This window comes from Epinephelus moara, chromosome 17, assembly GCF_006386435.1.
Source record: "Epinephelus moara isolate mb chromosome 17, YSFRI_EMoa_1.0, whole genome shotgun sequence".
NCBI lineage: Eukaryota > Metazoa > Chordata > Actinopteri > Perciformes > Serranidae > Epinephelus > Epinephelus moara.
Genome location: NC_065522.1, coordinates 4,282,891 through 4,295,789, shown reverse-complemented (window position 1 = coordinate 4,295,789; position 12,899 = coordinate 4,282,891).

Sequence of the window (12,899 nt, the reverse complement as noted above, 5' to 3'; positions counted from 1 at the left end):
CAAGTCAGTGTTTATATTACCACAGAAAAACAGATAAACTCTAAATTAATCTGTATCACAAAAACAGAGTCCTTTCGTGTATGCTGCATAAAGTGACCATGAACCAATCACAGTATAAACTCACCAGGAATGAGTCCTAAAATCCCGGAATGAGTTAGCATTTCACTACTACTGGTTCCCTCGTCTCAAAGTCAACAGGATTTTTGAATGTGTTTTTGGTTATATGTTAGATTAACACAAGTTTAAGAGACTTTCAAATTAAGTTCTACAACATAAAGTATGTCAATAAATACCCCTGTCGTACAATTTCAAGCTCCTACGTGTCTTAATAAAAGCGGTTGCTAACAAGTTGCTAAATGAGACTACAGAATGTCATCACATTGAACACTGCTTTACAGCTATATTGTGTTGGCAATGTGAAGTCATGTGACCATGCTGTAATTCCTTTATAGCCTAACGTTAGCTTTAACTTCAGGCGATTAAATTTAGACTTAAAAAGTTATAAAAGTGGTGTTCATTTGTAAAGATTATCTTGCTTAACAAATCGTGTAAGTACCATAAACGTTTGTTTGCCACAGAGCTTACTTTCTGCAATAATCCAAAATACAATCTCATAAGCATTTTGACGAGGGAACCATGGCGCTGCTCACTTCTGCGTTGGCCTACAAAAAAAACGTCATCATACTGAAGTATATATTTGTATGAGAGGATACAGTTCAGGCCAGCAGAGGTATTTTGAGACCGATTTTTTAGTTAAGTCTATTTAATACAAAATAGGATTTTACTGTATTTTATTTGTGTTTCTGGCAGCAATTATTAGCCTGTCCGTCCATGTAACAGGTGTGATTATTAAATCCTGAATTATGTTTTTTGTTTTTTTAATAAATATGGAATATGGAATTCAATTCACCCTCTGAATACAAGATACATGTTCTACAAGTTTTACTTAACTGCCCTGAACTGTGCTCTCAGTTTATCAATCCATGATTACAGTTTATGAATCATTCACACACATTTCCACATCAACTTGTTTCCCACCATACGACCCCTGGCAGACTCTGTTGTAATTCACAAGAAACATGCGATTGATGTTCCACAAATTTTAATTTAATAGACTTAACCTTGGTCAATCAATTTTCTCAGTATTCTTATTGGTTCACTAAAGCAAATTTGGTTTATGGAGGGGAGAGTGAAACAGTTTTCGTGACTGTTAATGAGAAGGAAACTCTGAACTAAGGTGTTAACACTTTACTCCAGTCACTAATTACACCACTCAAACCCCTGTCATAAATGTAACCTTTTGGTTTTACACTGAGCAGATTAGTGAGGAGAAAAAAAAAGCTGTTTTGGTTTGTTAGTAGTTTTTTTTTTTAAAACCCTACAAACTCTACACTCTACAAAAAAAGCCCACCCTAACAAGTCATTCAGTCAACTGTCATTTATTTACCTCGTTTTCTGAAACAAGTGAAAGAATCAGCCAAATCAGATACAATTTTATGTTTCCAGTACAAATTCACTATTTTAAGAAATTTCACAGATTAAGTTGAATTGTTTTGATACTAATGCAGTCATTTGCCTTATTCTGTTTTGTTTTATGATACTGTTGTTTATGAGAGGTTCCTATATAACGGTGATCTGAGTCCATTGGCAGAATACATTGTTTGCTGTCAGACTAAATGCCTTGTTAGGCAGTGTTTGTCACAGTGCAGTGAATAAAGGATCGCAGGTTGACCAGTTTTGTTCATAGTTTTTAATGACTGGGACAGGGCTGGTACGGTTCTAGGCATGGGACAATATGAAAATTCCGTGTCATGATTATCCTGCTAAAATAGTTGCAATTCATGAAATTATCCGCACAATTATCAAAATATACGTAAAACTCTTGAAATGGCCCTAAATTATACTGGAATCACTTTATGTTTGATTTTGTTAAGAAACACATTTTATTGCATCGCAGGTAAGATACACAGATATTTTTTTTTTGTGGAAAAAGAAACAACTTTAAAAATATTAATATGCCAATATCTGGTTAAGATCTTTTGCATTTTTATGTTGGTGTGTATGCAGCCTGTTTTGGCAGAGTCTCTTTTATTGTTGGTTGCCCAGCAGTCTCTTTGGGTCCTGCTGGATACAATATTCACAAGTATCTCTATAATGGAAATTCACCACGATCAGATTCATGTACATAAGTGGGGTTTTTTTGTTTTGTTTTTCAAATTGTGATCTGTAATAAAATCATGTCTCGTCCCATCCCTATTACATACACTAACACACACTCTAATTATGCAATTGTTATTATAAAAAAAAAATCATTAGTGGTGCCAATACAATATCACAGTTAATACTAAATACTTTCTTTGTATATGGTTTTTTTTTTTTTTTTTTTTTTTTTTTTTACAAACCCTTTTTAATAAAGTAAAACAAACTTATCAAACAGAATTTGGACAAAACTCAGAGTCCTGCTGTTCTATACCCAAACCTACAGTGAACTGATGTGTCGGAAAACACAGTGATGGTGATGGAGCTGCAACACAAGGCAGAAAACTCACACATGCACAGATGTGGACAGACAACACGTACAGCATCACCTCTGACCTTTAAGACGACAAGGTGCAGTAAGAGGAGTTACTGCAGTCACAAGTGTGGAAGACAAAACAGTTCTTGGTGGGAGCTGCTCCCAGGGTGTTGCTGGGAATCCCAGGGCTCACGGTGGCAGCACATAATGATTTGGAGTGATTCAGTACATATCTGCAAAACATGATGTGCTGCTAGAGCGCACCCTGGACACTGAGACCATGAGTCCATCAAACACACTTGGGGAAAACACATCAGTTTAACAGCCGAAGACTTAAAAGGGAAATTAATGTGTAATGCATTTCTTTCTCTTTATCTTTCTTCTTTTACAATTTTTTTTCTTGTGAATTTAGGCACCTATTAATTACTAATCTGTTTAATTTCCATAAAACATGCATTAATATTTTAATTTAAATGTACAGCACATGTATAACAGCTGCACACTGCCTAAAAGGGGTTCTTTTTTAGCAGCTCACTTCAGCCAACTGTATAATAATCTGTAGAAAATGACAGAATTAATGTATTTATTCTGAATATCAACATACTCAGTGGTTTGTGAATGTTCTGAATCATCTGTAAGGGAAATCTAACACAAACAAAATGGAGGAAAAGGAAGAAAAAGGAGGAAGGACTGGAAGTGAAGAGTGCATGACACACACTGTTTATCTGCTTTAAGAATTACTGTGGACGAAAGGAATCAAATCTGCATTTATGATCACAACTATAAGAAAACTGGATTTGTTACAATTCTGGAATAATATATTCTCACTTTCTGTCCCCTTTTTCTTATATTTCCTCACTGTGAATTCATTTTAGTGGAGATTAACCTGCTTGTGTATTTTTTAGGCCCATTTCACATATTAAATAATGTTACCTTTCCTGAAGATACTCATATTTTCAGTGCAAACAAAATAAATGACAAACAGAAATAATTAAATATAACATTTCTGAATAGAACATATGACCACATTCTGCCTGTGATAAACCAGAGGACAGTGGAAAAAAGTCACATTGAAAATCATCATGATGAAATACAAAAACACAGGGAAGAAATCACAGAAACAGTCAAATGCTTATATGTATGTTTCTATACATTAAGATGTATCTCCACACTGCAGAAATACATATTGACATCGCATCTAAATCTTTAACACTAAAAAATCTACTACTGATAAGGTTATTAGACTAGTTAACACAGACCAGCTTGTAAAAATTTTACAGTCGAGTGTCAAATCTATTGATACTAGTGCAACAATCTGCCATGATTTCAAGATCCTGATGATATTTTTTAAAATTTTGATGTAAGTTTTAAGCAGCTTCATTGTGAAATTATCTGCAGTTTTAAATTAAGAAAATTAAATTTTAATTTTTAAATCTGCTTTCAGATTTACTGAGATGTGAACATGTGAACTGGCTAAATTCTGTTTTGTTTCCAATGAATTTTCTAGTTTACACTGACCATACAAGAACTCAGGATTTCAGTGTCTGCTGTTACACTTAATAGACAGCCTGGTAAAAAAAACAACAACCCAACATTAACCTATATTGCTATTTAAATAACCCAAAAATTAAAAGAATCAGTAGTGGATCAGATGCAGATTTGTAGCTGTGAGACAAAAGATCCAGAGGGAAGGTGTGATCAGCTGAATAGCATCTTACCTGCAGAGGGTCTCACTAAAACACTGGAAAAAGGAGAGATGAGTTAGTTGGCAGGTCATGTTTTGCTGATGTGGCTCTGGGGAAATAATCCAGACCCGTGCCTCATACAGTAGCCTACTATTAAATATGATTGTTTAATGGTCCAGTTTAGAGGCGTGCCATCCCTACACACAGCTTTTTCACCTCATGTTTTCCATCCTGAATCTCCTCAGCAGGCTGAATTGAGATGGAGCTCAGTTTAATATGAGTCACAGGACAGGATGAGAAAATACAAAGTGTTGCTGGAGAAGGATAAACAAGACTCTAACCTGCTGGTGTTATATTTAATTTAAGAACATGCTAAATCTTAAAATATATATATATATATATATATCTCATATCATATCATCATAATATATCAATATTATAAATATACGATAATATAACACTAGATATCATCTTAGATTTTTGTTTTAAAATGGTAAGTGTTGTCTTTTCCTGTTTTTAAAAGCTGCTTTACAGTAAAGTGATGTAATTTTCTTAACTCACCAGAGTTCTTGCTGTACTTTTATTTGCCTTTACCCACTTAGTAGGGCTGGGAATCAGCTGAGGCCCAACAATACGATATTATTACGATACACAAGTCACAATGTTATTGTGATTTTAAATATGTTGCCATATGCTGAGTATTATGATAAAATATGTTGCGATTTATTACCTTTTTTCAACTGCAAATTATGCCCCCAAAGGAAAATGTCATTAACATCGCCAGTTTTATTGAATTAAAGGTTAGTCTGTTCATCTCACTTCAGTCATTTTTATTGCAGCAAAATATATCTAGTTAACTGAAAAAGTTACTTATTATAATTATTATATTCAAGCAGACTACCAAAAGTTTAATTTGTATTTGTAGTATCAGTAATTTATACCATAAAATAATCAATACTTTGTGTCCCTGGAACAATACGATATTGCCACACAAAAATATCGCAATACTATGCTGTATTATTTTTCCCCCACTTAGTCATTATATCCACAATACTGATTTTTATTTATCAGTGTGTAAATATTTTGTGAAAGCACCAACAGTCAACCCTACAATATTGTCGCAATACTGATATCAAGCCATTTGGTCAAAACTATTGTGATATTTGATTTTCTATACTACCCCACACTGCTGAACACAATGCTGTCACAGAAGGCTACAGCTGCAACTGTTATTTTATACAGCCTTCGACTGATTACTGTTTAATCACTTATTTATCATTTACTCTATAAAATTACAAGAATTCAAGTGTCCACCAAAGTCAGATCATTAAATTGATCAAAGATATTCAATAAACATGATATGAAACAGAGAAAAGCAGTAAAACCTCACACTGGGCAAATCGACACCAGTTTGGATCAAATAAAATGATCAAAATTAACAAAACACAAGGAAAGCCTGTAAACTGATCAGATTTTACAAGTGTTGCTCTTAGCTGTGAAGCAAAGTGATTCCATCAGCATGTTACTGCCAAATAACCAGAAAAAAAACAGACCTGAGCCATGGGAGCACAGTGAAGCTGTTCCACCAAAGAACTGGAGGAGGGTTCTAATGAGAACAATGACACATGCTCAATGACTACTTAAGTGTAAGTAGTTAAAAAACAATTACATTGTTAGAAAAGTTGAATCTTTTCAGCTCTGGTACATATGTGTGTAAACAAAAGGAATAATCTCTGGTCTTTAAAATGTCATTTTATATGGCAACACTGACACATTTTGATTATTGTACACTTTCTGGAAAATCAATTTAGAAATTGTTAATGAATAAATAAGTCTGTTTTGGGCAAATCTAGTGAATAAAATACTTGAAAAACCAAATTACTTCTTTCTAATAATAAAAAATATGAAATGAATCCAGTAGTATAATGAATCTGGCTGCAGAATCTGATTTTTAAGCCTCTGAACTTACACATTAGGTGTGTATACATATATATATATATATTTGTATGGATGACAATTTCAAGTCTCAAAAATTGCTATAAACTACAGACAAGTGATAACTACAGCAGAGCTACAACTTCCAATTACTGATAAAATGTTGAGTCAGAAACTGTTAAAAATGCTCATCACATTCTCAGAGTCTGAGTTTATGTCTTTAAACATATGTTTTGGCCAGCAGTCCAAACGTAAAGATATGTTTGACATTTTTGCATGATTAATGAATGCAACGAAGAATTGACTACCAAGATTGTTGGTAATGTATTTTCTAGTGTTTGGCATCCATTCATAATTTCATAAATTAAACATTACACTACCCTATAAATAAGATGTAAGTGCAAATTTTGAGTTGTGCTATAATGTGCTGCAACTAATTACTGTTTTTATCATCGGTTAATCTGCAGATGTTTTTCTTTATTATTTAATTAATTGTTTGGGCTTTAAAATGTCAGAAAATAAAGAATTCCACCTCTAAGTCCCCAAAGCCCAAAAGTGATGTTTAAAAGTGTATATTTTATCCAAGCAACAGTTAGAAACCCAAACATATTCACTTTATAACTTTATTAATCAGTCCAATCCTCATATTTGAGAATCTGCAGAGGATTTGTACCTAAACAACTGCACTTGTTAATGATTTGTAATTAATTAATTAAGCTATTGTTTCCACACTAAAATACAATATATATACAGTATGCACTTTATACATAATGTAACTGCAAACCAAGATTTGTGCTCATTTCCAGTGTAAAGCTGGAATAAAGCTTGAGGAGAGGAGAAAGGAGGGAATCATGGCCTGTAAGCACCACACCCGACTTTGTACTTAAGATTTTTACTTTCAGAAAAGTTTAACTTGTAAAAAATGCCCATATACATCAAATGCTCAGCCACAAATTAAATGTTAAAAAATCCAATCCACTTTTAAATACATCATATTAGGAATTTAGAAGGTGGGGTCAACATTTAAGACAATTATGGATGTAATGGAGTGGAAAAAGCAGTGTAACTCATGCGAAGCTTCCAGGATAGCTGACTTGAAGCCTTACAGAGCCATACGAGCACACAGTCAATCAGAGAGAGCTCTGCTGATGGAAGGTGACTAGATTTGAAACAAGGGGTCATGTCAGGAGCAACAGACAAGCATTAGATTCAGACCCCAAACTTTCAGCCTCATTCAAAGGGGAAAAAAAACATGAAACGGCAAGAGAGGGAGAGAGGGAGACAGAGGAGGGGGTAAGGGAGAGAGAAGGGAAAAAGAGCACAAGTAAAATTGTGGTGGAGGGAAAGAAAGAAGGAGAAAGAGGCAACGCAGAGCTGAGAGAAGCTCCCCTCTGTGGCCTACAGCTCTCTTCATTCACAGCAAAAGAGGCCATTTTAAATCCTTCAGAGAGAAAAAAAAAAAGATTCACTTACCGTCTGCTGCTGAGATCATAAACCAAGTGATGGAAGGACTAACTAGCCCTAACTGCTGCCTAACCAACAACACTGGTAGTTATCTCAACACAAGCCCCTCACACACTCTCTCCCCTCAGGTTGTGTAGATGCTCTTACCAACAGGCCAGTGACACGAACCTAGTCCTCACTTATTACCAGTCCTCAAAAAATAATACAAAATAAATAATAAACAACGCACACACTCTCTAACACACATTTAGGCTACCAGATGACAGAGATATTCAAATAAAAATGAAGACAGGAAAAAAACCGCAGGCCTAAAAACGCCACTACAGCACATACACACATGCTCCACACAAACACATATCAATGGGAATATACCCAGTCTACTATAGTGACAGGGAGAGAGCAGAAAAAAGGCCTGTTAGGGGTTTCTGGTTGCTCCTGCTTCTGTTCCTAGTAAGAGGGGGGGGGGGTTTGTCAGGGGGGGGCTTGGGCGGGGGGGTTCTGGTCCCAGTCCCAAAAATTGGCCCCCAAAACCTGAGTGTCCCCCCCCTTCATCCTTCCTTCCTGGCCCTTCACATCTTCACCTCCTAGCTATATGAGTGTGTGTGTCCCAGTCCTCCTCAGTGCTGCCTGCTGCCTCGCTGGAGCCCCAGCTACGCACACTGAAACTGAGAGGAGGCTCAGTAGGCATAAAACGTACAGGCTGCAGCCTTTTTCCCTAGCCATCACTTTCTACAATACAAATCAACATTTTTGGGGGCGCCGAAAAATCTGGAAAAAAATGAGCTTGCCCCTGCGGGTGTGTGTGAGACAGGTGTGAAAGGAGGGGTCCGATGGAGCTACCGTTTCTGAGTAAAAAATTAATTTGGGGGAGGCGAGAGGGCTGCTGAGCTGCGCCGAGCCCTGAGCTGAAAGCCTGCCAAGCTGCTGGGCTGTCAGAAGCAGAAAGAGTGAGACTGGGAGGGAGGAGAGGGAGGGAGATAAAATGAAGAAAGTGTGGCTCTGAGTGGAAGCTCTCTGCGCTTTCAGACGCATGGTTTGAGAAGTCTGCTGTCATGTAGAAAGTTGCAAAATAAAAACCATAAACCACAGCAACGACGTCAGGGAAGGAAGAGCAACAGGCAGACTTTTGCTCGCCGAGACAGAGGGGGAAAGGGCTGAAGGGAGACACAGGTGGACTGGCATTAATGCAGAAACATGCTGTTAATAGCACTGATGGCTGGGCTCAGTGTTTGTCTGTCTCTCCTGTATTTTCTCATATAATTTGGTCATGAGATGGAAGTCGGCGGGAAAGAGGCCGGCCCTCAGACTATTGAAAGTGCTCCTCTCAAACTACATGGCTTTACCAGGAGGACACAGAGGCCCTGCCCACCCTCTTTCTGTTAACGCGTGCGTGCATACACACACACACGGAAAAAGAAAAAAGTGCACGTCAAAAAAAGACCAAGGCTCTAACTCTGTCTGTGTTAGCTGGAATCTGACTTGTAAAAAATCCTCAAACAGACACAAAATGGACTGAAATGTCCAGTTTTGCTCAGTTTAACAATAAAGCTTCAAGGGAGGCCCCTAAACACACAGCATTCTTATTTAATTCGCTAGAAATGATCAGACTTACACAGTGTGTAATAATGACCACCAGGCTCCACACTAGCACCATCCCATCAATACAGGGTGATAATACTGTAAGGCATTGCATTTAAAATTGGCTAGTACTTCACAGTTTCTGAAACTGTTTAGAACCTCAAAACCTTCGAGTACTGCCTGAATTTTGACCATAAATTTGTTCAAATCATAAACTGTCACCTAAAAGTTCCAACTGAATATCCCGGTCAGATTCTCACACATCTTCTCGTCAAATATTTCCTGATTTGAGTCAAAGTTTTGTTAGTTTTATACATTTCTTTTTTTTTTAGGTATGTTCTTGTATGTCTGTTTTTGTTGAGACAGTATTAAAAGACAGGCACTGACACCAGTATCTAAGAATATCAATACCAAGCTCTAGTTTTGTGCAGCATTTAACTGCTCTAGCCTTTAAAAACTATTTGTTTAACTACTTTTGAAGCAGATAGTTGTTTAAGTAATTTATCAACCAAAAATGTCAAACATGATAAGGTTGAAGGAGAGTAATTATATCCAAATCATGTAGGTACAAGACTATCAGAAAACAGCTTAAATAAGGGAAAAGTAACACCATTTTCTTTGCCATTTTTCAAACATTTTGACCTTATGAAGATCCAATGTAGAAACTTAAATGAAGTAGAAGTAGGGAAGCAGTAACTTTTGTGGCATGAAGTGTGCAAACATCATCAGGTTGAAATGTGAGAATTTGCTTTTCTCTGTTCATCACTGTAAACCGATTAGATAATTATAAAACTTTGGTTTTTTGACTGTTGATCAGACAAAACAAGCAATCTGAACACATCATCTGAGGCTGACATTTTATAGACTACATTTCTATCCAAAAATAACTGTCATATATGATTGATTAATATGATTACATACATAGGTGGTTTCAGGCCTTAACTGTAGATTTCCTCATTTAAATAAAAAAGACAGGCACATTTGTACTATAATTTTATCTTCAGTTAACATCCTAACATGGATAAAGCCACATTTAAGCTAATTAAAATATATTTATGTAGTGTAAAAAGGCTAAATTTCCCTCTCACATTTAGTTCTTCTGAATAACGAGAGATCTCTCAACTTGTCTTTTTGTTGTTCATTCATTTAACTCTTTATCGTCTCTTTGAACATAATGTATATAGTACTGAAATAAATAAGACATTTAGTTTGTCAGCTGACAAGAAATAGAGGATGGCAATTTTGATAATGCCCAGAAAAAAATACAGTACATTCACTATAAGCACAGCTTTTCAAATGTTAAGAATTTCTGCTTTTTTCCTCATTGATCTCATTGTAAATGACAGTTTGAGGTTTGTTGCTCAGGCAAAGTAAACTCAAGGTATCATTTTCAGCTACAGTATCTTGTGTATCTTGCAATACTTTCTGACTTTTTTGATTGATCAAATCTATGATTAAGTATTCATCAGTATGGTGCCTGATAATAAGGAGAATTTTCAGGTGCAGCCCTATAAAAAGACATTTCACTTTACATTATGTGAGCACCTGTTTCAGTAACATTCAGCTATTTATCTTATAATAACTGGGCTACACATTCTCAGAGATACTGTTCCTTATGATAAGACTAGCTACTACTTTGCCTTCCCTTCAACATCTAATTAGATAATTCAAGACCTACAGGAATAGACTTTATACAAATATCATCACTCAGCTTAAATGTAGTGCTGATATGCTTGTATCTGCACAGTTAATTCAAAAGCCAGGCTGCATATTAAATGCTAACAACCAGTCTTAACTAAATTATTACTCAGCAGTGCGAGGGAGCTGTGGACTTCTTAATGCATCCCCTCAAATAGGCACATATTACTCCACAGACAACTATTTTCCTATTTAATCCATTTGGGAAGATTTTGGCTGTCTGTCTTCATTAATGTAAGAACTGCCTGCACTGTACATGGACAGGGTTAGATGTGCCATTATCATACATTATGTTATTGGGTTAGATAGGTGATGAGAATATTAAACCGAACCAGATTTTTTTCTAGCTTTTTACATGGTTCTCAATATATTCTTGCATGGTTGTAAGTGTTGTTGTTTTTTTAATTAATTCATGAATAATTTGTTTCGTTAGCACCAACTGTTTAACGTGGTTATTAATAATTATGGTAGTTAAGACGCTTATGAGATATTAACTAAATTGTGAGCAGGATGAAAGTCACTGACTTGAAGTAACTGCACCTGTAAGACTATAGCTCACAAGCTGTGGAAAACGTCGAAGTGCGGACAGTGTGCTGCACTGTAATGGCAGGTTGACAAACAGGGCGAGCCCTCGATAATATGCTGAGTCAGTGTTCCTTCTAAACCCGACGAGTTCGTTTGAGCACTTTTACATCACAATCTAAACTGGAGTAAACTAGTTTTGCTAGTTGAGTCTAAAGGAAAAGTTGCGTTTTTTCGTTTTCATACGGGCAAAGTGTAATTTCGGAGCGTATTTCTTCGGAGTGAACGGTCGGAGGGGGCTGGGGTCTTCGGGGAGGGGGCTTTGACTGGGGGAGTGTCCCGCTTCCTCCGCTTACTCAGTTATCTCCCAAAACTCTTTTGTACCGAAATATAAAACAATTCCTCCCATGTTAATGTTAGCCCATATATTGCAACGGCTTAGACTTTTGTAAACCGACCTGCCTCAATGTAGAAAAGGATAAAGTCGCAGCTGTCCGACAAAAGAGCCGCGTGAAGCTGTTTGTAAATGCGACACAGCCTTTGTTTTAGACAGCACTTCATTTTAGCTTAGTAAGCAGGAGGTTACACAACGGCTTCGCTGTACAGTATCACCAAATTCTTCCAAGCAGTTCGCTGTCTTTCCCTAAAACTATAAGAGGGCAGCACGTAGGGTATTATATTTAACTGTACATATTAATTAAAAACACAAAACTATCTCTCAAAAATTAAAAAAAAATATACACACAAAATTTAATGACTTAATTGCTTACCTTCCGAAGAAAAAAATGTCCAAAGGCGAAATGGTGTTAAGATAATCCTCGCTTTACAGTAATTATGAAAAAGAGAAATTAAGTGGGGTGTAAATGTATTTGAAGCCGGACTCTCATTCTGTCAGTGGAGGATTTGAAAGTGGCGCCAACTGCTGTGCTCCTCGAGCTCCCTACACAGCCGTCACACACACACAAAAAATAAATAGAAATTCAAACGCGCGCGCAGTAATATTTCACCGGTACCAAAATATGCCGATCGACCAGCACAATCGACCCCCGTCGTTACTTTTGAATAATATCATTCCTGTGATTTTTATTTATTTTTTATGTTAAATTAAAATAACCGTCACAGGGCTTTTCTTAGGCCGCGGTGCAGGACGGGAAATTGAGCAAGGCGGTTGTGTTTTGAATTCTAACCGGTCTGAGAAGAGGAGGGCAGTGTCTCCCCCTGCAGGGGCTCTCTCCCTGTGTGTGTGTGTGTGTGTGTGTGTGTGTGTGTGTGTGTGTGTGTGTGTGTGTGTGTGTGTGAAGTCAAACTTTATAGGCCTTTCATATCAGAATCAGAATCAGAATTAGAAATACTTTATTGATCCCCAAAGGAAAATTCTGTATTCGTAACAGTCACTCTGATGTAAAGAATAGAAAATTATAATAGGTAACAATAAGACTATGAAATGTATGTAAATATAAAGCAATAAAATAGAAATAAAATGTGCATTGTGCTAAAGTGTT